The sequence below is a fragment of the Suricata suricatta genome, chromosome 14 (assembly GCF_006229205.1).
Source record: "Suricata suricatta isolate VVHF042 chromosome 14, meerkat_22Aug2017_6uvM2_HiC, whole genome shotgun sequence".
NCBI classification, from domain to species: domain Eukaryota; kingdom Metazoa; phylum Chordata; class Mammalia; order Carnivora; family Herpestidae; genus Suricata; species Suricata suricatta.
The window spans coordinates 21,219,999-21,245,925 of record NC_043713.1 but is presented as its reverse complement, the minus strand read 5'-3'; the positions used below and the strand labels follow the sequence as shown (position 1 = coordinate 21,245,925).

Below are 25,927 nucleotides of genomic sequence, written 5' to 3'. Positions count from 1 at the left end.
CTCTCTCTCAAAAATAAATAAACATTAAATTCCTTTTAAACTATGTGGATATATTTTTAATTTTTAATTTTAGAAAGAGAGGTGAGGGAAGGCAGAGTGTAGGGGAGAATCTAGAGCAGGCTTCACGCTCAGCACAGAGTCCAAGTGAGGTTCAATATCATGACCCTGGGATCATGACCTGAGCCAAAAGCAAGAGTCGGAGGCTCAACCAACTGAGCCAGCCCCAAATGATGTGCCCCAAAATGATGTGAATTTATAGCAGGCTGTGAGGTGAGAAAATAAATGAATGCAAAGGAAAAAAAAAAAAGTCAGGTCCGGGGATCGAATATAATCAGTAGTAGATGTTTGGAAGAGAAACTGTAGAGCATGGAGATAGTTCCATTTTTCTTCAAATTTTAAGCCATAGGCTAGTATTACTATAGTGAAATATTATATGTAATATACATATAATTTATAATATTTATATGTAGCCTTTATAATTTATTTATGATAAATAAATTATATTTATAAATTGAGGTATTCAGTTGAGCCTTCACAAATAAGTTGCCTTGGGTGGATTTTTCTAACATGGCACTCATTAAATACAATTAAGTAAAGTTAAACAGGCTAAAACTTACTTGCCTTAAATTGCTGTTCCATTTTAGGATAAAACAGACCTCCAGGGAGATAAGTTCCACAGTCCCCAAATCAAGAAGTGGATGTTTCATCAGTGGTTTTAAACATGTTACTGAATTATGGGATATATACATATGTGTGCATGATCATTTCTCCCGTTTCTTTTAAAAGCAACCTGTGATAGATTTCACTCCATGTACACATAAGATGGCTTTGACTATGTCATAAAATGTATAGTCATACATCAATCAGCCTATATGCATATGTGAATGCTAGGCAAAAAAAAAAAAAAAAAAATTCCGTGAAATTCCCACCCTAAGAGAGAAGGTCTGTCCTGTATGTGTTTTCCACACACTTCAGGGCTCTGTTAGCACAAATGTGTTTTGCATGTAAGGGCATGTGGTGGAGCAACTGCCATCTTTTCTCAGTAGTACTTGATGATGTGGGAGAGCAGACCTACCACTTATTCAGTGCTCAGGGTTATGCTTGCTTGGTGTCCCCTGTGGGTCAGACGCGTCGCTGAAGGGAGTTTTGAATGGTTCTCTGTTATACATCATTTTTAGGTGGGTGCACTGGGCTGGGCAGCATGTGGCCACTGCATTCCAACGAGAACCCAGCCACCAGAAACAGGCTTGGTGCCAGTGAAACTGGACAGATTTAACATTCATATTTGGCCACTTTGCCAGAATCTTCATGTTGATACAGTGCTGGAAGCTAGTAGATGCTCAATAAATGTCGAATGGGTAAACAAGTGATGAGTAGATGAATTATGTGTCTCCAGTTGGGTCTTTCTTTACCTGGATCTTCAACATAATGTGGTCTACATAGGATCGAGGTTATAGCAACAAATATTTTTCTTAATTGTAAATGTTTAATGATTTTAATTAAAGGAGTCACAAAGTCAAGTTGAAACAAAGGTAAAGTTTTTTTTTAACTTAACACCTATTAGTGTGAATTTTTAAATCACTGTTGAAGTTTATTAAATTTGTACTACATAATAGTATCTACATTTTATATATTTTTCAAATTGCAGCATGCAAAAATACAGGCTCTCTGGGCTGCTTCTCCATTTAACGTGGCCTTGGAAATTAGGCCTTTGTTCCTCCTCTCCCATCCTTGTGCTCTTTAAAGAAAATGTTGCCTCTCAGGGTGCTTGGGTGGCTCAGTTGGGAAAGCGGTCAACTTTGCCTCAGGTCACGATCTCATGGTTCAGGAGTTCGAGCCCCCGCATTGGGTTCAGTGCTGACAGCTCAGAGCCGGGAGCCTGCTTTGGATTCTGTGTCTTCCTCTCTCTCTGCCCCTCCCTCACTAGCGATTAGTTTCTCTCTCTCTCTCTCTCTCTCTCTCTCTCTCTCTGTCTCTCTCTCTGTCTCTCTCTCTTTCCCACTATCTCAAAAGTAAATAAAAGCATTAAAAAAAGTTACCTCTCCTCACCTTTCCTTTCCAGAGCTCCAACTCTGTGCTCATCTCTGATTAGGTGAATGTGGGATTTCCTTTCTTCTCACATGTATTGTGTTCTCTGAGTTCACAAAGAGACACATCCTCCCATCTGAAGAGATGTTGTGATCTGTAGTGTGGTGTCAGACAATAGTCAGGAAGGTACCATTTTCTCTAGTTTATAGAAGAAATCTTTAGGAAGCCAAGAAAGAAAATGTGTAGGATTCATAAGCTGCTAGGAGTAGAAGGAGAGGAAACTGGAATTTCAGGACTTTTATTATTATAATTATTAATTTAACAACATATGTGTTTTGAGCCCTCTTATTTTTCATTTGTGACAAAAGCACGTGTTTAAAAAATTCATTCAGTGGTTCAAACACTGGTTGGCTATCTCCTCCTGGTTTAAGTGTCCATACATTCATGTGCTCTCATGTGTATTTTAAATAACAGCAGATGACCCTTTATAATAGATACAGAAGATAGAGAAATGTTAGATTTTGTGTGTTAACACTTTTTATGCCTATGAAAATATTTTTAAGTGAAAAATATCCTACATTCTAAAGAGTATATATGTATATAGCAAGGGTTTTCTTTTTATTTCAATAATAAAGTAAAAGTTTGAGATACTAAGATGTATTCAGTTAAGGGCAAAGTCTGATGTGAATTTTAATGCAGCCTGAGATTCTGGTCCGCTTAGATATCCTTAGTAGAATCTGGCCATGTGCAGAATTGGACATAAAGAAAGCATTTTCTCATTTTGTTCATTTAGGTGGTAGCATGGTGTCTTGAAAATCAAGACACCTAGGACTTTTTTATCTGTTGCTAACACTAACTGGGCAGAGTAGGGGTGAGAGACAGGGGTGTGTGTGTGTGTGTGTGTGTGTGTGTGTGTGTGTGTGTGTGAGAAATAGGAGGTCATTAAGGTTTATTCCAGGTTTAACAAACTACTAATGAAATGTTGATTGTCAAACAGAAAATGTGCATTTTGTTTTTTGAAGGAGCTACATTTGCATAAGGCTGCCCAGAACCACTCTGAATGTTAATAAGTGCCAGAGGACTTGTGGCAAATCAAAACCCAAGTGCTGCTAACATGAATTTATAAGAAAAAGAATGCTTATTTTACTTGAAAAGCCACAGAGTGGCCTGTAGAATCTAATGCAGGGAGGCTTTGAGAATATATGAGTCCACACAATTGGTGTTATCTGAGGCTGCGTTGTAAGGAGAATCCAAATGATCCAATATGTTCCCCTGTCATTTTCCACTTGCAATGGAGACAGCTAATTTTTATTTTTCAGTTTTCATTTTAAAACCAAACTCAGAAGCGATGGCTGCAGGAGAAGGGCCCAAGGCTGTTGGGAGGGAATTAGAGTGTGGCACCTCATCTTTCATTTTAAAAAGGGTAATAGACTTGCAGTAATTTTATGTTACGGTACAAATGCAGTAAGAGCACCGCACAGTACTTCAGGCGTTTACCATGGGTATGTGAAAAGTTTGCTGGGTTTCATTTCCAGGTAATTTCTTTTAACATATTTCTAACCCAGATCACATTCTACCTCCTGAACAACTTCTGGGGGAAGCAGAGGAGGAGTCTTGGTACTTGTTTGGAATGCTCTGCTTCCTTCATGCTGTCTTATTGTTGACCCTAAAGGGGAAAAAAGTTCACCTTTCTATTAGTCTGCTAAGGTTGCCATAACAGATAGCACAGAGCCAGACATGGGGCTCGAACCCACTAACAGTGGAATCATGACCTGAGGTGAAGTCGAAGGCTTAACCAATTGAACCACCAGGGTGCTTACAGACATTTATTTTCTTCATAGTTCTTGAGATTGGAGTCCAAGATCAAGGTATCGGCAGATCTCGTGTGTGTGTGTGTGTGTGTGTGTGTGTGTGTGTGTGTGTGGTGGGGGGAGGGTGGGGAGGAGGGATTCTGGTGTCCTGGTGTCTCTTCCTTTAAGAATGCCCATCTTTATTGGATTAGGGCTCCCAACCCTTCTGAGTTCATATAACTTTATTTACTTCCTTAAATATCTTGTCTCCAAGTACGGTCACATTGGGAGTTAAGACTTCAGTGTGTGAATTTGGGGTGGGGAGGTGAGGCACAATTCAGCTTCTAAAAACTTTAAAATTATTTTCAGTTATAATCCTCACTCTCCTAAAAACCTCTTAGTTCAGTGACTGAAGGTATTTTCCACATTTTCTTTTTTAATCTGACTCTAGTTGAAAAATAAAACAGAACACAAGAGGATTTATTGTTTTTTCCTGAGGAAATTCTATTGTGGTATTCAGATTTTAAATTTAAGTTCATCTCTTTAAAAAAAATAAGTTTATTTATTCTGAGAGAGACAGAGAGAGTGTGAGCTGAGGAGGGACAGAGAGAAAGGGAGAGAGAATCCCCAGCAGGCTTCACACTGATAGTATATAGTTCAGTGTGGGGCTCAAACTCAGGAAGCTGTGAAATCATGACCTAAGCTGAAACCCTGTAACCTTGAGCCACCCAGGCACCCCAAATGTAAGTTCACCTCTTAAAGGAAAGACATAGTCATCATATGCTTCTATTGTTTTACAAATGCAAACACGCAGAGCTTACCTCTGAATCTATATTATAAAGGATACACAACTCTTCAGAAGAAAGCTCTATAAAGAGATACAAGTTTTCATATTACTCCTGGATATTCCTGGAGGTTACTCTTGGAGGGTTAGTAAACTTTGATTTACTAATTTACTCTGCTACATTTTAAATAAATACTTACTATGTATGTGTCAATCGCTATTGTAGGCATTGGCATGACAATGGAGAGCAAAATATGTCCTCCAGAGAAGCACAAAGTACCCTAGTCTGGATAATAAAATACATGTTCATTTTTTTTCTCAGACAAGACTGACTTTTCTCTGTTTGCCCATGGTTCATGCCTTATGCCACCTTTTGCTTAGTGCTCATTGCTAACCTCAGTCATTTTTGCTGAGGTAAAAATATTGAGGGGAAAATAAGATCAACAGTCTTATAATATGTTCATGTGTAAAATGATGGGTTAGACTAGATCAATGGTTTTCAACCTTGTCTATCCATTATAATTGCTCAGGGAGCTTTAAAAATATACACTATAAATACATTATATTATATAATATAAAAATATATTATAAAAATACAAGAGATTTTCATTGACTTGGTCTGTGATGGGTCCTGACCTTTGATAAATTCAAAAACGTCTCCAGTGATTCTTATGTGTAGCTAGAATTGAAGCATCTGAACTAGATGATTGCTAAGACTCCTCACTGATATAAAATGTTATATATCCGGGGCACCTGGGTGGCTCAGTCAGTTAAGCCTCTGGCTTTGGCTCAGGTCATGATCTCACATTCATGGGTTTGAGCCCTGCATCAGGCTCTGTGCTGACAGCTCAGAGCCTGGAGCCTGTTTCTGATTCTGTGCCTCCCTCTCTCTCTGCCCCTCCCCGCTCATGCTCTGAATCTCTCTGTCTCAAAAATAAATAAAACATTAAAAAATATATATCCATGGATTCTCAGATTTTTATGCCCAAATCTAGAATTATTCTCTAGAATAAGTTGGGAAAGTTATTTATATTCTTCAGCATTCCTTGGTACAGAAGGGGCTATTGATGTTTCTATGAACAAAAAATTTGTATAAATTCAAGTTGTTTAAATATAGCTAAAGTGTGAGGAACACAGAGAAAGTGACATAATATTAAACTGGACAGGTAGAGAAGACCTTGCCCAGCATGCTTACACGTTTGTCTTGAAGGTGGTGTTTTCTCATTGAGAAAATTACAAGCAGTGGATGGAACTAAAGAGGGCAATGGTTTAGAAAGATCAGAAGGGAAAACAAGTGCAGGGGAATGGATGGAAAGGGGCAAAAGGCAAGCCAGTAAAGAATCAGGCCATTACAGCAATCCAGAGAAGAAATGATGGGAGCCTGAACAATAGTGGTGGGATGGAGACAGAGAGAATGGATTTGTATTAAGAGAAATTTTGAAAGAATTGACAGAATTTATAGCAAATAAAGTGATCTCCACCTTTAATTTTCACAAATGGGTGGTTTGGTGAAACTTTGTTCACGAAAAAGAAATGGCAGAAGATAGGAAGGGTACATCTGGGTAATGATGTTCAAACCTTCTGAGCTTATAAGGCTTTCAAGAAAGTTCTTTAGTATATTCAGACCCTTAAGGAAAGAAGTTTGAGCCACAGGGAAAAATGTGGTGTTGTAGTTATATTGCAAACAAATAAAATGGATGAAATTGCTTCCAGGGAATGTGTAGTTCAGGAGAAAGCCATGGATAAATCCCTAGTTCTAGAGAAATGGAAGGTGGAGGAGGAATAAGAAATAGACATCAAAAACAAAAAAGTAAGCAGAATCTTGAGCTAAGTCATAGCCTGGAGGTTGGAAAGAAGATAATTTGAACAAGGAAGAGGTGGTCTTCAGTGTCAAACTCAGCAGTGTGGTTGAGTAATTTTGGCTATATGCTTTGAGTACCAGTTTTCTAGTTGCTTTGTGTGTGTTGACTTACTTCATTCTCTTATTACTTCTCAGAGGTAGGCATTACTATCACCTCATTTTCTAGACGAGGAACGCAAAGTACATCTAGTATTTTGCCAAAGACCATACAGTTATTAAATGGCATGTGAGGGTGTGAATTTGAGAAGTCTGATTCCAGAAGTCAAGCTCTCAATGACCCTGCTCATCTGGTGGTAGCAGGAAGAGTGAGGACTGCAAAGTTTCCACTAGAACCTTGGCAGTGAGCTTGGCAAGATCAACATTCAGTACATGGTGTGGATTTCACAAAGTGTGGGTAGAGGAGAGGTTTAGGGGTAAGGAAATATGTGCTTTTTAAATTCCTCATGTGTGAAGGAAGGCACACGGAAAGGTATTACCATTTATATCATTATACTAAGAGTGACTTAGTTTAAAAGAATGATTATATTTAAAGATGGGAGAGGTGAGATATCATTATGTTCTATTAAGAAATAGCCAAGAAAAATGCAAAAGATGAAAGTACAAAAGATAAATAATGAAGGACGTTTCACATGAAGGTAAAGATGGACAGAGGAACAGAATACTATAAGGGGAAGAATCACTACTAACTGCCTCTTCCTGTGAGAGAAGAAGAAAGGAGAGGATGTGACAAATAGCAACACGTTAAGGGGAAGAAAGTATTAGGAGTATTTACTCAAAGACCTCTGTCAAGAAATAAGAAGTACAGGGTCTGCTCAGCAGGGTGCCGGCTCTTTGACTGTATACATTGCCCTGGTCTCACTCCTTAATGGGCATCGATGTTGCCAGCTCACCCACTCACATGGAGCCATCTTTCTTAGCACGTCCTTCAAGTTTTATGGTTGAATTCAGTTAATATTTCCACTTCTCAGTGAGGAGGAAATACCACACACAAAAACATGCCTCTCAATCAAAGAAGAGGAAAGGACAGGATCTTGCATAGCTCCTGTCTGGAATGACCCACAAGGACTCTGAGAATGAGCTGCAGTCCACCGCTACCTCACAGTGAACTGAATTAGAGGAGTATCAACGGGTAACACATCCAGTCAGATTGGCAGTGATGAGCCTGCCTGTGAAAAGGGTGCAGACTGAATTAATAACGCTTCCAACTTCAGCAGGAGGAAGCTTGGAGGAAGGGTGTCTTCCAATGAAATCCCAAATGCAGACTTTCTCCCCCTCTCACCGAACAGGCGGAGTGGTTGCAAAGGGCAACTGCAACGACTTTGCACGGGCAGCCCAGTCACTGTCAGTCTAACTCGAAAGGGAAAGGGGATGTCAGTTCTCCATAAAGCACACATCCCTGGAGACATAGGCACGGCTTTCGTGTTCAATCACTGTATTTAATTCAATTATCTGCCCCCACCACCCCCAACTGTCTGCCTTACAAGGAAGGTTGGGAAGAGAGTGATGCTTGATGCTTCTGTAAGTCCCAAAAGATGTGCATTCTTTATTAGGGAATTCAATAAAGGATGAGCTCTTACTCTCCCAGCTGCTTCCTGTGGGAAGTTGTCATGGGGCTCCAGCTGCCTGAAGCAGAGGATGACCAGGTCTATGCAACGAATTGATTTTTTTAGATTGGATTCAGCCAGTTGTCTGTTTAAAACAGATGGCTTATTTCAACTACACTTAAAAATGTCATGTTCCTGGGTGTGAAAACCACCACAGAATTCTATTTAGTTCTAGAATGTTCTGAATCCAGTTATCCAGGTGGAGCTATAATTAGGTCTGTGGTTTTCTTTTCTTCCTTTCTTTGTCTTATCTATCTTCCTGTTTGCCCACTCCAAGGGACTATTTACATGAGAATCTCTACAGGAAGTTGAGGAAGAGGAGAAAAAGAATCTGCCATTTGCCTAACTACATTGATTTTATTTTAGCAGTGATTCAAATGAAAAATGCAATTTAAAAAATCTGTGAGGTTAAAACTGCAAATCTTTTAAAGTTTGTAAACTCTTGTGTTTTTCTCAGACTAATGAATGCACACCCTTGGCAAGAAATGAGTCAATTGATTGTTAAACTTCTCTTGACTAAGCCTTTTCATGTCATATAACCGGTAATTCATGAAGTGAAGAAAAAGAATGAATAGGACATATGAAAGACCATCAACTAAATGCTAAGCCTATTTTAGCATTAACAAGTCAGTAGACATTCTAATTGTTTCAGAGTTCAAATACCTGTTACTATTTTTGGTTAAAATAGACCAGTAATGTTCATGAAGATGTTGCATATGCCAGCGTCCCCAATTTGAGGCTATATAGAACCAACCTCTTAATAAAAGAAATTCTCAGATCCTCAGTAACATGTACTCTAATAATTTTAAGAAATGTTGGTTGGAGTCTAAGTGTTAGTTCATGAAAATATCTTTAAACTACAAAGAATCATAGCAAAATATAAAATTTATCTTTATAATGATGAAATTCATTTTGGATTCCAGTTGCAATGAAAACTAAAAAAGAAAAAAAAGTAACCATAAAACATAAAATCCTGTGGTCCTTCAAGTTTATGCCTGCAGACTTAATTTGAAAAACACTACCTGAAGCAATATTTAACCAGAACTTGAAATTTTCTAAGGATTTTCTTTTTCATATATGTGTTAAATTGCCAACTTTCTCTGAGCTTTATATTTAATGCAGTCTGAATCCTGCTCCCAACCTTTCTCTATCCTTATAGGATCTGAGCAATAATGAAAGGGTTGGCAACAAAAACGAATATCTTCAGAAATTCTTTCCTCAAGGGGCTGGTGAGCTTTTCTTTTTTTTTCCTCCACTTCAGACGGTGGTAAAAGTGTCTCCTTTGAAAGCTGATCTCATTAGGAGCTTATTTAGTCACAGATAAGTCTCTGTGTGTGTTATCCACAACATGTATTTATTAAATATCAGTTCACGTGAGTGGCGGTGGCACAATTACTATCCTAGGTGGGCAGGGTATAAGATTTAATAGATGGAGGCAGAGATGGGATGAAAGAAAGAGACCAGGTTATGGAGCCAAGAAAGACTTTATTGGGATCTGCGATTCCCAGGCGAGGTCCCATGACCCCGGGAGTGTGGAGTCAGGGAAGTCGCACCTGATAGGCAATGGGCGGGGGGTTTTATGGGTGAGGGGGTTCTGGGTTTGATCTTGGGAGGGCAGATTATCAAATAAGGGCATTTCAGGAACGTGGAAGGATGGAATAGGTTGCCTCCTCTGTCAGGGTGATGGGAAGCTGGAGCTTCATGATTGGCTGTTTCCAAATGGGGCAGGACATCCCAGGTCTGCAGGTGAGGGGTGGGGGTCGTCTGTGCACGTGTTCTCCTCCAGCCCCCAGAGAAATGGCCACTCGGTCACCACCTTAAGGTGACTCTTACACAGGGAATAATATTTCTTGAACATCTTTGTGAATAATTTACATAAATACATTTCCTATAGGAAGATACTTTGTAAAATGTAAATTCATATTTGTCCTTAAGCATTTTCTCTCTTTATTAGAAGATTAGGATTATGTACATCAAGGTCATGGAAGAAAAGCAGGAATGGGATAGACAAAATGGAATCAAGAAGGTTTTTCCAGGCAGGACCCACCAAAGAGTGAGGGGGGTGGAGAATCATATTTGGAAGACAGAAATTAGAACAATATGGTTGAAGTGAGGTGCTCATAGAAGAACTTTCCAAGATAATTTCAGAAGGTCTCAACACTTAGATGCTGGAGGTATCTGAGCAGGGCAGTGAAATGAAGTGACTTAACTTGGCAAGAAGGGTGTAAAAAAGAAAAAGGAAGGAACTAGAAAATTCCATTCAGAGGATTTGCTTATCCTTGCTTATTCAAAAGCAAAGTGCTTCAAGGAGGGTGTAGACATAGAGTCATCCCTCCTTTGTTTGTAGCCATTTCTTCAATAACAAGTACTCAAGAGATGAGCATGCTCTTGAGATGACAAATGGAGGATGGCTGTGAAATTCCGCATTCCCTACCTAAGGCTTGCTTCTCCACACAAGGCTGCATGGTTGACACTGTGAATCTAAACACTTCATGTCTCCACTGCCTTCGTTCATTGCTCTTTTGCCTGTTCATTACATCCCTTGCTTGGGGCAATTATTTCTCAGCATTGGCACCATTCACATTTGGGCCTGGTTGACTCTTTATTCTGAGAAGGTGTCCTATCCCTGGCCTCTACCCCCTAAATCCCAGAAGCACCCTCCCTTGCCTTCCTGAATTATAACAACCAAAATCATCTCTGGTCATTGCCTGACATCCCCCAGGGAACAAAATCCCCCCCCCCCCCCCCCCGTTGAGAACCGCAGGTTTAGAGAGCAACAGATTATATAGTTAAATGACAAGTATTTATAAGCAGGAAAAGAGAAATTTTGTCCCCTCGCCAATATCACCAGGCTGTGAGTTTTCTGAGGACTGAGGCATGTGAGAATCACACGTGTCAGCCATGGAGTTTGATATGGCTTCTCCACTGGAATATTCCAACGTACCCTCTTCTCCCAGCAGACAACAATAATGTGAAGCTGTCCAAGTAACTAATGGATTGTCTGTATGTCCTGCTTTGGCCTGAGAGAGTCCTAGTTTCCACCTGTCTTGTTTTTTAGATGGTAAATTATATGGTCATCCCTAATATAGAAGTTAGTAGAACTTTGAAGGAGCAAGCAGGGAACTCTAATGGTATGGGAGGTAAAGAGGCAAATTGCCCCTCTGTCTGCTCCAGGTAATGTTTCCTGGAGAAGACACTGAAGTTAAGGCTTGAAAGGGCAATAGGAATGAACCAGGAAAAGGGGCAAAGGGGCTTAGAAGGCAGAGGCCACAGGAAGTTTTATAGGGTGAGGCACTGACACAGATCACTTGAAGAGTTAGACCAACAGGCTAGTATGAAAATCCAAAATTCACTTTGCAGACTTCACTCCCATTTTGCATCTACCTATCAAATTGTTATCCTATCTGACAAAATGGGCAATGGCATTTTGAGGCTCTATGTTCTAAATGTAACAAACATTTATCGTTTAGAAAAGAGAGAAGGATTGATTGCTAGGAATTGTCCAAAAGGAGCAGAGGGTCAGTCTCCTAGCTGTGGGTTTATATACGTGATGATAATGCACCCATCACCCTTTTCTTCTTTCTTTCTTTTTTATCTGAATGTTTGTAGCTGAGACATAACTACAGAGGATCCAGCATACCATTACACATAGATTTCAAAGACTTGGGAAGAAATCTTATTTCAGCATCTGTAGTTGGTTTTATTAAAAGCAGTTTAAATTCCCCTGCCTAGAGCAGTTTGGAATTACAGAGATGGGCTGCAGAAATTTACATTTTAATTGAGGCAGAAGACAAAATAGGGCATGGTGCAGCATTCACACATTACAAGGAAGAATAAATAAGATATGTATCAGCTGGGAGAAAAGAAATGACTGGTCGTTTTTCACTGCCTCCTGCACTTAAGTTTTTTCATGTGGCAGCGAGCTGAGTTAGGCTTGTTTTGGAAAGACAGTTTTTCCAGTCAAAATGTTTACCATTTCAGAGTTTCCTTTGCATTGAAATATCTTCACACCGTGGAGTAAATATGCAAATACTGTAACAGGCGTGGGTGGGCGTGTGCCAGTGTATGTGGTGGTTCTGTAAATAAATATTTCAGATATCTATAAATATAAATAACATCTCAATAAACTACATAGGAAATGTTTTAAAGTGTGGGGTATAATAGAATATTGACAAATATAATTGATTTGTTAATTGCTATAACTTGATATGTTGTTAATAAGTTTTACAGACACAGAATCTTTCTCCGTGAGAACTTCTTGTCTTGTAATCAGTGTGAAAGTCTGTCTGAACAGTGGGAAGGACCCAGATTTTCAAATCTGAAGATTTACCTATGTTTGTCAGTCCCACTGAGAAAATATCCAGTTAATTTTTTTCCCACACTCATTATACATTTGACTCATTCTTAGAAAGTTAGGTTAAGCATGCAGTTCTCATAAAGGAAAAACAATCTATACTTATAAGTCATGTTATAATGGCTTTTTAAAAGTAATGTATTGTCAATAATTTTCAGAAAATTGCTGTAATTAAGCATAGTCACATATCTCCTTAAACCTTCATCAATTTTATGGTATTTTCCATCAACTGCACATGTATTTTTACATTCTTACATTCTCTTTTTAAACCATAATCATAATTATGGTTTAATTACAGATTATATATTAATTATAAAATTGGAAACCAATAAATGACACAATATTGTATTATGTTTATGAGCTAAGTAATGTAACTGGACCCATTAAAAGGAAATGTAATTCTTTGTACCCAAGCATGTGCCTCTCAAGGAGGCCAAATGAATTCTGTACTTTAGCCAGCAAATCTTAATTTGTCTTCTGTTTTGACTATAAATTTCCTTTTTCCTTTCCTTGGAATTTTTAAATGACACTTTGTAGTCTTTAAAAATATAATAGCAGGCTTCCATCTTGTTGCTAAGATTGCTCATTTCTTAATCAAGGTACTATTATTAACGTAGAAAAGGTATTTTTCTTAAGGACATTGTTCCCATCTGCCACCTTGAAACTATCTGAATCACTATTCTAATTTGTATTAAAAGTTCTTTTAGTTCTACCCCATAACTGTTCTTTCAGGATTTTTTTTTCCCCTTTCACTCCTAGTCCACTGTGTCTGGTTATGCCTGTTATGTTTTGATATACGTTTGTCTCTTCCATGTTTGGATTCCCTTTTCAGTTTGTTGCCTTTCTTTCTTTTGGACATCCATAAGCAGTGTTTTAGAAGGGATTTGGAAAGCGAATGATTTAAGTCCTTGTATATATCAGATGTCATTAGTTTGCCATCAAAATTGTAGTTGTATGTAATAGTATGACTGAAAGTAAGTTTTGAAGTTCACAATTATTTTTCCTCATAATTTTGAAAACATTCCTTTATTGTCTTATAACATTCAGCATTGCTGATGAGAAATATGTCAATTTGATCTCCATTCCCATATAGATAGGTAGCTTTTGCCTTTGAAGGTTTTTGTAATCTCTGAATCTTTGGAGATTGACATTTCATTGAGTAGGTGTGGGTTTTGCTGGGCACTTAACCACATAACAACTACTTTATTTTGAAGAGTGTTGTTATTTTTCAGTTCTGATGTGGGTTCCCCTCCCCTATTTTCTCTGGGCACTTAACCACATAACAACTACTTTATTTTGAAGAGTGTTGTTATTTTTCAGTTCTGATGTGGGTTCCCCTCCCCTATTTTCTGTTTATTTTTTTTCCCAGCCCTTCCACTTTCTATGCCTTCTCTTAAAATTTTTGTTAGATGGATGTAGTCATGCTGGGTTAATTCTCTTTTTCTCTATGTCTCTCTCTCTCTCTCTCTCTCTCTCTCTCTCTCTCTCTGTTTGTAATAGTTTCTATTTATTCACATTTTCACTCAGTGCAAAAATGAGATTTCCCAATTTACAGATTTCTCATCTTTTAAGAACTCTCTATTCTTGGATTTCTTTTTCCATATCACTTTGTTCTAACTTATAGATGCAACAGTTTCTCAAAGGATTGATGGGAATACAGTAAAGTTCTTTTTTGTTCCTTGCATTAACTCCATGCCTCGTAAGGTCTACAATTATCTTGGCTCGTTTTGGATCTTTTACATTGTGTTGTTAATTTTCTCAGTGTATTTGCTAATCATTGATTGTTCATTTCTATTTATAAAAGATATATGAATGGATGTTGAGTAATGTTTCTATCATTACATAATTTTTGATCCTACAGGTGTGTCTACTCCAAAGTAGGGCTGACCAAGTAAGGTAATGAGGTGGCTTGTTTCACAATAGATTGGAAGGAAAGCTGACAGAACAATATGTTAGAAAGCTCACAGAGTGAGAATGGCTTAAGCCTTATCCCTAATTATGAAAATCATTAAATTTCTTTAGAGATTCGTCTTATAATTTTAGAAATTCGAGGACATCGTGCTGGTAAACTTCCTTCAGCGGATGCCAGACAGTAGTAGGTGACAAATGGCATAGGTATTCCTTAGACACACTTGCCTCATTTTCTTGCCCCACTTTCTATATTTACACTGCATATTTGAGTCTTTATTATAAAAAAAAATAGCTCCTACCTCCTTGTAGGCTTTGTCTTATAAGTGTTTCAAGTCTTAGTTTCACTTGTTTTGTTTAAAACATCAGTATCATCTTACTCATTTTCTTTCTTCCAAATATATTTCCAAAAAGGCAGCTCCATTTAGACCCAACCATCTCCTTAACCCATTTTTTTTTTCAAAGTTCCTATGGGTTTATTATGGTTTGATTAATCTCCTCTAATTTCAGTAGGATTTTTGGAAGGCATTAAAAAAAAAACCAACGTCTTAATCCTGGTATTTTGTACCAGAAGCAATATTTTCAAGGTAAAAACAAAGTCCAAGGACTGTCCAACCTCCTTTCTATCTCTATTAACCCTTTAATTAAGAAGCAATACAGGCGATCAGGATTTCCCACAGACAGTGAGCGCTATGGTTTTCAGTTCTGGTGCATTTGTCTATGCACAGTGACTACCAGATAGAACACTTATGGTAAAATGGCAAAACAATGTAGAGGTCCCAAGCCCAAGCCATCACCTAGTGATGACTGCATAATTGCTGCCAAACTCTACCTCAAACATAGTGTAACTCATGAAACGTTTGTTTCTTGGTCCTTAATTAGTTTCATCTATTTCCATGTAGGATTCTCATTGTAATGTGTTAATGTAAAGCACAGTGGGGGCATAAACCCGAGAAAATGGGAAGTGGGGCCAAATGGTCCAGTTTCAATAGTTCTGCATTCCCATTGGTTAACTCCAAGCCCATCACAATCCTGGGTTCACACTCATCTGGACACTGTGGTCCTCTTTGGCGTTTCCATTTTTCCCACTCTTCATCCCAAATTCCTTGATTTACCACATTCTGTCTCCATGAACATAAGATGTGAAATATTTCTAAACAGTGTGAGCAAATACATTTCATATGATTACTACTTAAACTAAGGCATTTCTTTCTGCCAATTTAATAGTTTTTCCTTCTTATCAATATTGTGCAGCAAGAAAGCTCAAGCTATTTAACCAGCAAAACTGCCAATATTTACAACCTTTTAAGTCAGTAGAGGAATTTAGGTAATTTGTTTTTTAGCGTTTACTGGTTACTTAATGAATATTGTGCTTGGGGTTTTATTTATTTATACTCTACCTCATTCCAAAAATAATTTGAAGTGTCTTGAACATTGCAGAATATAAAATGCAAAGAATTAGAATCTGAGCATTGTGTAATGAAAGAAAATTTTGACCAAAATTAGCTTACCAAATAGGTAAATTCTGGAGGTTTATATAATGTTATACATGTTTTAAAGTTCTGGGTATTACTGTTAAAAAAATCAATCCATCCTTTTTCTTAACAATTAAAGAAAGATAAAACAAAATGTTTATATACTATAGGTTTATCTAGTTTATACCTGAAACATTTAGATAATTGACATTTTTATTCTATTTATGAAAGCATTGCTCCTCTGTAACTCAAGTAAAATTGCGTGAAAGGGAGATGTCTTTTGAGAACAATGCACACATACTTAAAAAATTAAAAACTTGAAATGAAGACTATAAATGAAGTGTATCTTAGTCTCACTTTTATGGTCTTTGATTATTGCAATTCAATTGAACATCTATAATAAATTAAGACTCTTTATAAAAATTTTTTTAAATTTATTTATTTTTCAGAGACAGAGAGAGACAGAGCATGAGCAGGGGAGGGGCAGAGAGAGAGGGACACACAAGGGGAGGGGCAGAGAGAGAGGGACACACAGAATCGGAAGCAGGCTCCAGGCTCTGAGCTGTCGGCACAGAGCCTGATGTGGAGCTCGAACCCACAAACTGTGAGATCATGTCCTAAGCCGAAGTCGGATGCTCAACTGACTGAGCTATCCAGGCGCCCCTTTATTTTTAAAGAAAAACATGATATAGGGGCATGTGGGAGGCACATGTGTGGAGGGTGTCCACTCTTGATTTCAGCTCCGGTCATTATCTCATGGTCATGAGAGTGAGCCCCTCCTCGGGTCCACATTGAGTGTGGAGCGGCTTAAGTTCTCTCTCTCCCGTTGGCCCTCCCCTACTAGCACTCTCACTCTCTCTTACAAAAAATAAACAAAGCATTATATAGACATTGAAGATGATGAAGCATTTTTTACTCAAATGTTTATGTTTTTATTAGCTTAAAAAATTGTTATTCCTGTTTACATATTGTGCATATAAGAGTTTAATCTTTCTGTTAGGAAGGAGATATATATGAATTGCATATGAAGAAATTCCCAACAATATTTCTATGTGTTCTTAAAGCAGCCTTTGTTAAAACATATATGTATACTTGTGTGGGTCATGTTCTATCCTCATAGCAACTTAATATTTACTGTTAGGTTTCAGTTTACTTACAAATGACAAAACACAAGGTTTTTGTTGGTGGTGGTGGTGGTGGTAGTGTTGATTTTCTTTTTCCCACAGAACTATTTTAAAAAATTCAAGCAGTCATACATTCCTTTATCATGCCTAGGATCATATAATGTTGGCTACCTGGAAAATTGATTTTTTTTTTAAGAGACCACACAGCAAAGAACATTCTTTCTGGAACCTCTTTTTATTTTTTAAAGTTTATTTATATATTTTGAGAGACAGACAGCGTGAGTCAGGAAGGGGGAGAGAGAGAATCCTAAGCAGGCTCCATGCTGCCACTGCAGAGCCTGATGCTGGGCTCAAACTCATGACACTGTGAGATCATGCCTTGAACCCAAATGAAGAGTCCTACGCCTGACCAACTGAGCCACCCAGGTGCCTCTCTTTCTGGAACCTCTTAAAATAACATGGTCCTAAATTTCAGAAACGTCTTTCTTTAATTAGAGTGGGTAGAGAGATACAGAGAAGAGTTTTATTTATATAATTTCTCTCTCTTAGTGTTATTATACTTGTGATTGAAATATATTATTTAAATCTTGGGAATTTTGACCATAATTTTATTTATTAAAAGTTATGACCAAAACAAGATAGTTTTTCTGATGTGGTTTGGACAGGTATGTCTTCTCTCTTCCTTGGTATAAAGAATAACAGAATGTGGGGGTGCTTGGGTGGCTCAGTCGGTTAAGCCTCCGACTTCAGTTCAGGTCAGATCTCACGTTCATGGGTTCCGCGTCAGGCTCTGTGCTGACAGCTAGCTCAGAGCCTGGAGCCTGCTTCTGGTTCTGTGTCTCCTTCTCTCTCTGCCCCTCCCCATCTCATGCTCTGTCTCTCTCTGTATCAAAAATAAATAAAACATTTAAAAAAATTTAAAAGAATAACAGGAATGATAAAACTATAGTGAGGTGGTTTGTATTCTCCACAAATTATTAAATTCAATGATGAAAAAATTCCAATGGCTGTTACCATAACTCGAGTAGCAGAAAAATTTCAGACTATCAGAGACATAAGGATCAGAGATACAGGCTGTGCTCACAGCACCAATGCCCAAGTGCCCATCATCCCTACAGGTAGAGACAACTCTTTAACCAGTTGTCTATGATCACACAGCACCTGAAATATTGAAAAACACTGCCTAGACTTTGGCCAATACGTACTTAGACTTTGTAATAGTAAATCATCATTGGATTCATAATACAATTTGCTTAGATAAGAAGGAAAGAAAATATTGTCTCTCATTTTGTGGTTAGAAAAGGAAAGCTGAGAAGTTTATTTATTTGTTCAAAGTCTCACAGCAAGCGAACTGTGGAGACCAGAGTAAAATCCAGAGATCCTAAGTCTTAGTACATCAATCTTTTCTTAATGCCCCCTCATCCCCGATGTGGTAATTAAAATAAAACTGAAGAACAAATTAGCGTATTTAGAATCCAAAAAACTCCTCTTGTGTCCTCAACTGCAAAAATTATCAGAGACTGTGTTAATAATAAAAATATCATTGTTTTTATTTTCCCACATACATGCAATTCCCGATGTCTATCTTATCCACCCATGCACATTTGATATTTGAAGGCCCCAATCAGAAAAGCAGCTTATTTGTCTTAAATTATGTATAAGAGAGAGTTCTTATAGAAATTCACATGGACTAAATATGACAGGCCAAAATATGCCTGATTCATAGCAAAATAATTATTTTAAGCCAATAGGTGAATAATAATAAGGATAACTACCATGATTACACACTTTAATGTACCGTGTGCTCTTTTAAACATTCATATTTAATTTATTTAATTCTTATAACAGCTATTTCATAGGTATTGTTATCTCCTATAGTTTATTGATGAGGATTTTGTTACCCAGACAAGTTAAGTTGCCCCCAGGAGGAGGAGACAGGATTCAATGATTAACATTTGTAAAGGGGAAATTTACATGTCAAAGCTTATCTATCTATAGCTCAATTGTAGACCCATCTTATCCATAAATCTCTCTTGATTTCTTAGTTCTACACTGTTCTATTTCAATTGCAATTCTGGAGCCTGTGACATATCGTGGCAGAGTTTAAACAGACAATCATGTGGCTTACCTATCCTTGTTTCCTATATTCTTTGTTTCTTGTTTTAACCAAGTGTTATTTATTCAGGAAACTGGAAACTTCTTTAAAAATATGGATTTTATTTTTTTAAATGTGGATTTTCTTTTTTTCTTCTGTACATCATAAAATACCAAGTTATATTGAAAAGACAGTAGATGTTACCACATACCTCTTGATTGATTGATGGGCATTTTAGGAGAGTCAAATTCAAGTAATAATGGGTCCAGTTAAATAAAGGTACTTGTTCTAGCTTTCTAGATATTTCTCCTGCCAGTGCCAACCCTTAGCATTGCCCCAGCTTTTAAGCTGAACTTTTCCTCTTTTCTCTCTAAAGGGATGCCTCTTGTTTCTTTCCCTACATTTTGCCTATTCTTTCTTTGTGAAAATTCCCAAAACTTCACATCCAGCGCTATCTTCTCATTTACCTTTAGATTACTTCTGCAGGATGCTTAATACTTCAACTTTTCATAAGGAAAATGAATTCATGATTTATCTTGAAAGTAAAGCATTTCTGCTTCTAAACTACCTGTGCTGTTTAGTAGTATCACAGTTTGTGAGGCCCTATGGTAGTGCTCATTTGGGTTAATTTATCAAATACTATGTACCAGAAACTGTAGCAAAAGGGACAATATGTCCCCATTTCCTCTATAGGTAGGTAAATAAGGTGATTGTTATAACCCAAGGTGAGATGTTTTACCCTAGAAATCTTCATAGAAATCATAACAATCACCACTTGCATTTGTTTAAATCCCACAATTGGCTAAACAATTGCATAAGCAAGTTTAATCCTTGAAGCAACCCTTTGAGGTACTTTAACTGCCTATAGATTCTGAGGAGCCAAGTGACTTGCCTAAGTGCTTAGTCCATTCAGCCTACTATTAACAAAAATAACAGATCAGATAGCTGATAAACAACAGAAATTTATTTCTCACAGTTCTGGAGGCTGGGAAGCCCAAGATAGAGATGCCAGCACATTTGGTATCTGATGAGGACCTGCTTGTTGGGTCGTTGCTGTGTGAAAGGGAGGAGGGAGCTCTCTGGAACATCTTTTATGAGGGCACTAATCTCATTTGTGAGAACTCCACCCTCATGACCTAATCACCTCCCCAAAGCAGGACTGAAGATTAGGATTTCAACATATGAATTTGAATACCACTGCAATACTCAGACAGGGCTGGTGCATAGGAGGTCCCCTCCCCAATGCTTGTTATTTTACAAACAGAATTAAATTCAACTACCTCATCAAGAAGTAGAATGGCTTACCTCATCTGTAGAAATCTTAACAAGGTTCTGGATGAGCCTTTTTAGGGAAGATGGACAGTATTTATGATATGGTAAGATACTTGAATATGTGACTTCTCAGATTCCTTCTAACTCAGCATTTCTATAGTTAATTTCTTAATCTAATGCCTCTGCCTCTATAGACTGAGGTTTGTTTTATCTTCTTTTAAAAAGATGCCTAGTAACTCTTTCCTCAGCCACTAATTCTCAAGAGACAAAGAGTTGCTATTTAAGACAATGTGCAAACTCATCATCAATCAATACAACTCAGAGTACATGATGTTCTTGAACCCTCCCTCTGACAACTTAATTTAGGACATCTTGTGTGAAATGAGTTCATTACCATCCTTGGCATGGTGCAGTATCTTGTTAGAGGACTGAACCTAGAAATCATCGTCTTTTTTTCCTAAATGATTGTTTCAGTTTCCATAAAGGTAAGTTAAATAAAGCTAAAATTAGAAAACATCCCTGGCAGAAAAGGACAATTATTTTATAACATCTAATGAGGCCCATAAAACTTTGAAGAGTTACTGTGAGGCTTTTGGGATAGTCAGAAGCAAGAAGGATATGAAGAGTTTTTCACTGCTTTCATTTTCTATAAGGGGTTTTAAGTGGGTTCTGACTCCAATGTATAAGACCATTTGGCACATGTGCAAGAATATCCTTAGCAATGGAAGAAGTAAAAGAGTAGCACGATATAAGTCTAGGATATTCTAACTCCTGAATAAAATGGAATAAGAGTATTCTCTTTCATATAACAGTGGCCACATATAATGTTAATACAATGTCTCTTAATGTCAAACTTAAATAAGAACCTGAGGTTCTATCATTGTCTTATGTAGTAATGAATCTTAATAGACTGAATTGTCCAAGGAATTTGGGAAAGGCTACAATCTGGCAAGTTTCAAGTTCAAATGTGAACAGAGATAAAAGGATATATTAGGTGAGTTCTTAGGCTACCCAAGAAATAATATGGATTGTGGGCCTACAGTGACATTTTCCTGGGTGCATATTTCTGCTGGCATAGTGGCAAAATAAAAATCTCTACTTTGCAGAGACAAGTAAATGGTAGCTCTCATTTTTGTAAGTTCTGAGAATTTCCTACAATTTTCCATGCTGCCTATCAGAAGGATACATTCCCCTGTGTAATGTTTGAATTAGGGTAAATGAGAAGTTTGCCTTGAAACAGGTGACGTTTTTAAAGACCTTCACTTATTTTTCTTTGATCAGGAATTTCAATGTGAAATATGTATTATCACAGAGATGGCCAAGTTGATAATTCTTCACACTGGCAAAACCATTCAGCTCAGTATGTCAACAAAAAGACATCTTAACCTAGGTGCATTAGCAGTATGTATCAGGAATAGTTTTACTTCTTACATCTCTTTCAAAGTGCTAAAATTAACACTGCCTATCAAATGTTCTATAAAATGCAACCATTTCATTTCATTGCTTTCTTCTTCTTACTTGGATTTATTGACAGAATATTCTTTTTTTAAGACTATCTTTGAAAGAAGTGAATAAAATAATAGATTCTTGGCAAATCATTCTCAAAATTTCCACCAATTTAGGAGTGTGAGGGAAGTAGGGGACAGGAAAGGCAGTTTTTACTTCAATTACTTCCCTTGAGATGAAAATGTTATTTTTAAAATTATTTTTTAACTGAAGAAGAAAAAAATCCATACATTAAAAAAATTGGAATTCCTGAGCATATTGTAATTGTATTTTATGCTTGGCTTTCTAGTGAGATATGAATGCATGATACTCAAAGTTGCATTATGTAAGCATGACCTTAGTGGCAATTAATATAAAATTGGTGGTAGATATAGCTTTTGCTTTACGTAATAGAAATTAGATTTAGTTAGAAAAAGTACTTGTAATTAAATGTTTTAATTAGAAAACTTTTGGGCTATTCTGTAATTTAAGAATCAGCATATTTCTCATAGCCAGGGTACCAAATTTATTTTAAGGAAGGTTTCAGTGCATAAAATGTCCCAATGAAAATCTAATTACTTCATTCAGGTTTTTGTTTGTTGGTTTGTTTTGTTTTTAATCATTCATAGGCTATTAGGTTCTTTCCAGGATGGAGACTAGTTGAAAGATGTTTTGAGATTTTTTTTTTGGTCCCAAACATTGTCATTTGTTCAGTAATAGTCACACCAACAGATAAGAATAATAGATATTCCCATAACAAATATTCATTTATGAAACCTAGTTCCCAACTGTATTTTAAAATGGTAACATTTTGAGGCATATATATATATGTGTATATATATATATATATATATATATATATATATATAGAGAGAGAGAGAGAGAGAGAGAGAGAGAGAGAGAGAGAGATCTTCCTCTGAGAACTATAAAACAGCACTTGGCATATAATGACTTTGTCCAAATTCATGTACTAAGAAACTTAAATACTAGCATAATCTCTAACAGCTCAAGATCCAGAACCTAGGACAGCAACTCCAGGCTTGTTAAGTTTCAACTTGAGAAAGCTCCTGGTGGCCAAAAGGACTGTTTGTTGCAGTCAACACGTGAAGATAAGGCCTCTGTCTTCCAGGCTGTGTGGGAGGATGGGAGCTTAACTTTGTAAGTGCCAGTTAACAAACCCAAATGGCCTAGTCACATGGACCAAATCCACCTTTTGTCCTCCATTGCCTTTCCCGAAGCATATCCCAACCTTTCAAAAGGCTGTCTTTTGTTTTTTCAATGAAGTTGGGTTGATTTCACACTAGACCTTTTCCTTATTGCAATAGTTATTACTGGGTAGAGTTTGTGCATACCACTTTAACTAGTGTCTGACTTTGATTACACTACCCAAAAATATTTTCCACATCATATTTGTCCCCATGTCAAATGGAAGTTAACTGGGCAGAGGAATAGTCAGGGACATGGTATTGTTAGGGGCACACACATTACTACTGTATAGTCATGTGTCTCCAGTTAAAACTCACAAAGCACAGGTTACATACAACCCCATTCAACAACCTTAGTATTTTAAATTTATACTTTAAGAAATTTTATTCTAATTAATAACTGTATTGTGTTCCATGATTATATTTTAGTCACATTATTGTTTAAAAGAATGATTCTAACAGCACTTGCCATAAATTGCACATTTGAAGAAAGGCTTTATGAACTTTTGGAGGTTTACAGTTTGGCTTAAGGAAACTGGTTTTGAAGTAAGATGACAATTGTTTAGATGACTTTTTTGGAGATATTTATCAACCCAGCTTAACTTCATGTTCATTAAATGCTTTTTTAAAATAAATTTTTGTTTATTTTTAAGAGAGCACAAGTCAGAGAAGGGCAAAGAGAGATGGGGACAGAGTAACTGAAGCAGGCTCTGCACTGACAGCAGCAAGTCCAATGCAGAGTTTGAACTCATAAACCCCAAGTTCATGACATGAGTCAAAGTCGGGTATTCAACTGACTGAGCCACCCAAGTGCCCCCGTTATATATGTTTGAGAAATTGTATGCAAGGTGTTATTCTTAACTGATAGTTTATTTCAAATTCCAGAAATTTTTAATCCTAAATCTTCCATTATTTTTCTTGATACCTTCACATTGTTTCATGAAGACACTAATGCAGGCACTAATAATTGCTAAGAGAACCATATATAAATTGATTAAATACTGTCAGAGTCAAATATTTAGAAAATAAAACAACATCTTGCCAAAAAAATTTATGTTTTGAAAAAGGAAGTCCTGTCCCATCACCATGTGCCCCATTCTCCACTTTATTTTCTCTTCAAATACAATTACCTTTTTCTTGTTTTGAATCTCTGAAGTTAGAAACATACACAAACATATGCACACACAAGTACATCCTTCATTTTCCCTGTATCTTTCTCCATTCTTCTGAAGTCAAAATTTGGCTTATTGGTGTTCCAAGCCATGAACATGTTAGTAGAAAACAATTTTTTAAATATGTATGTATGTATGTATGTATGTATGTATGTATTTTGAGAGAGAGAGGTGGAGGCAGAGAAAGTGGGAGAGAGAGACTATCCCAAACAGGCTCTACACTGTGAGAGCAGAACCCGACACGGGGCTCAGTCTCACAAACCGTGGGATCATGACCTGAGCTGAAATCAAAAGTCAAAGACTGAACCAACTGAGCCACCTACGCACCCTCTAGACAACAAATTTTGATGAAGACATGTAGCATTCAACTATGAATGAGGCTGTTTGTTTGTCCATGTGTACTAGTCTTTTAGGCTGCTCAGAAGATGACCCACATCTCATCTTTATGCTTTTGTATCCCAGAGCCTGTGGTAGCACCTGGTTAAAAACTAGAAAAGCAAAAATCAAAAAACATCAGGAAAATACATTTTCTGCTGAAGTGAAACAAATACATAGTGTGTTCATTGAGTAGATAAGGAAGACACACACCAGGTCTGTGTACTTGAGAAGGTAGTCCAGGAGGCTTTGTCTTGATGACTCACCTTGATGTTCACCTTGATGTTCAGCCATCTCTGACAGCTCTCAGCAGGGCTCCAGCCCTTTCTCAACCTAATTATAGTTTTGTCTGTTAACACTGATGTAGAAAGTTTTTCATGCTTTAAATATGTGAATACAACACAGAGTTGGATAAAAAATTTAATCCAAAGAGTTCATCCAAAGACTTACTCAACATTTGAAAACAATATTAGTAGCCTAAACTATGTTTATTATTATTACTGTTATCTACACAAACTGTAATAGGCACATAAAATGCTACATCTTAGTTCAGAAACTCATATTTTCCAATTATGATAGGAGAGGCTTGACTTATTAGCAGATAGGCTGAGTATTTATACAATTCTTTTAATTAAATGTAAACTTAAATTGAGCCATTTTTTTTTCTGCCAAGAATGTCAGTTGGAATTTCAGATGCACATTTTGAAGTATAGTATTCAAATAAGGAAAGAAATAGTCTCACATTTCTTATACAGATCAAAACAAATTGTGTACACAGTGTGCTTTAAAAACTAATTTTATGAAGGCTGTGAGGAAAATGGATTTTTATACTCAATGCCACACAGCCAGATTTAGTGTACAAACTGGTAGTTGAATTCTTTGTTCTCAGGAGGTTCCTTTGTGCTTTGTGTCTTTGTGATATCATGTTTTGTTTTGTTTTTCCTTGAACTATTTCTTCCATTCATCACTTGGCTAATTGCAGCACCAAGACCCACAAGCCAGCTCAGACATCACCTCCTCCGAATAACTAACCTTGATACCACTTGGTCTCTCAGTTCAGCTGTTCTCTGCTAGGAATATTTCATGTCTGAGTCTGGCTATTTTATCAGACTCACACTGTCCAATATGGTAGCCATTGCCATACGTGGCAATTTGAATTTAATAAAATTATAAAAAATTAAAAATTCATGTTTTCAGTTGCTCTATCATATCTCACATGTTTGGTGGCCACATGTAGATAGTGGTAGCCATATTGGACAGTGCAGGTATAGAACTTTACCATTATTGTACAAAGTTCTACTGGCCAGACTGTGCTCGACTGTATTCCTTAAAGAGACTTTCTATCTCTGATCTATGTACTCTTATAATTTGGGGTGATGTTTGGTACATGGAAGA

General features: G+C 37.1%; 1 protein-coding gene across 1 annotated transcript in view; it reads left to right on the top strand.

Moving 5' to 3' along the window:
- DCC (DCC netrin 1 receptor) overlaps positions 1–25,927 on the top strand; it is a 727,087-nt gene that overhangs the window by 193,944 nt on the left and 507,216 nt on the right. The window lies entirely within an intron of this gene.